This window comes from Triticum dicoccoides, chromosome 3B (genome assembly GCF_002162155.2).
Source record: "Triticum dicoccoides isolate Atlit2015 ecotype Zavitan chromosome 3B, WEW_v2.0, whole genome shotgun sequence".
NCBI classification, from domain to species: Eukaryota; Viridiplantae; Streptophyta; class Magnoliopsida; order Poales; family Poaceae; genus Triticum; species Triticum dicoccoides.
In genome coordinates this window covers 187711108-187712218 of record NC_041385.1, presented here as the reverse complement: position 1 = coordinate 187712218, position 1111 = coordinate 187711108, and positions in this window count along the sequence as shown.

Here is a 1111-nt window from a genome sequence, read left to right as displayed (position 1 = left end):
TTTGCCCGGGACCGTTTGCGCCTTTTGGCTCACGTATATGATAGTGTCGCTAGCATCCATATGATAAGGAGCCCGGGCTGACATGACTAGTCGTAAACCCAAAGTGGCACAGACTTACAGGGACAGGCATCCATGACCCAGCTTCGAACGTGTCGGTCATCAGCAAGTGGGTCCGGGCTGTAGCACTGGGCTAGCAGGACTCCGGTAAACCGGGCTGTAGCGGGCTAACAGGACTCCGGTACTCAAAGCGTGACATTTCCCCGAAGGGACAGACACAGGAACGAAGAAGGACACATGCCGGCCAGCCTAAGTGTTCCAGAGCAGTAGCAAGCTACCATGGCTCAGCGGTAACACTAGGAGACATTTCCCGGTAAGAGAGGCTACTAAAGATAAACAACTAGATGGTCAGATCCCACACATACCAAGCATTTCAATCATACACACAATATGCTCGATATTTGCAAATACAACGAAGCATCACAACATGACTCTATGACACAAGTACTTTATTTAAGGCTCAGGGAGCCATACATAACATACACAAAGGTACGGGTCTCACGACCCAACATACAAGTCATACAGTCATACAAACCAGCAGCGGAAGTACATTGTCTGAGTACAGACAACTAGTAAAATAAAAGAGGCTTGGAAAGCCTAGCTATACTACGTGGTCCCTCACAAGCTCAGGGTCACCACCTGGGCCTTTAGCCTACTCGTTGATGTCAACGTCTACATAGAACCCATCAGAAGGGGTTGCAGCGTCTTCTGTAAAAATGTAGATTATAGCAACATGAGTACAAAGGTACTCAGCAAGACTTACATCAGATCCTACATACATGCATATTATCAAGAAGGGTTGGTGGAGTTATTGCAGCAAGCCAGCTTTGACTCTTGGCTAGGCTATCCTACGATACTCCAACTTGAAATGGTTTTGCGCACACGAGTCCACTACTCACCACTTCAATACACTACCGAGGATCCACCTCCGTCTTCCTACGGAAGAGCCATCCTCGGCACTCACACTTATCTTGAGGCTTTTAGTAGTTTCCATTTACTTGTCTATGAACTGTATAGGCAACCAAGTAGTCCTTTACCGCGGACGCGGCTATTC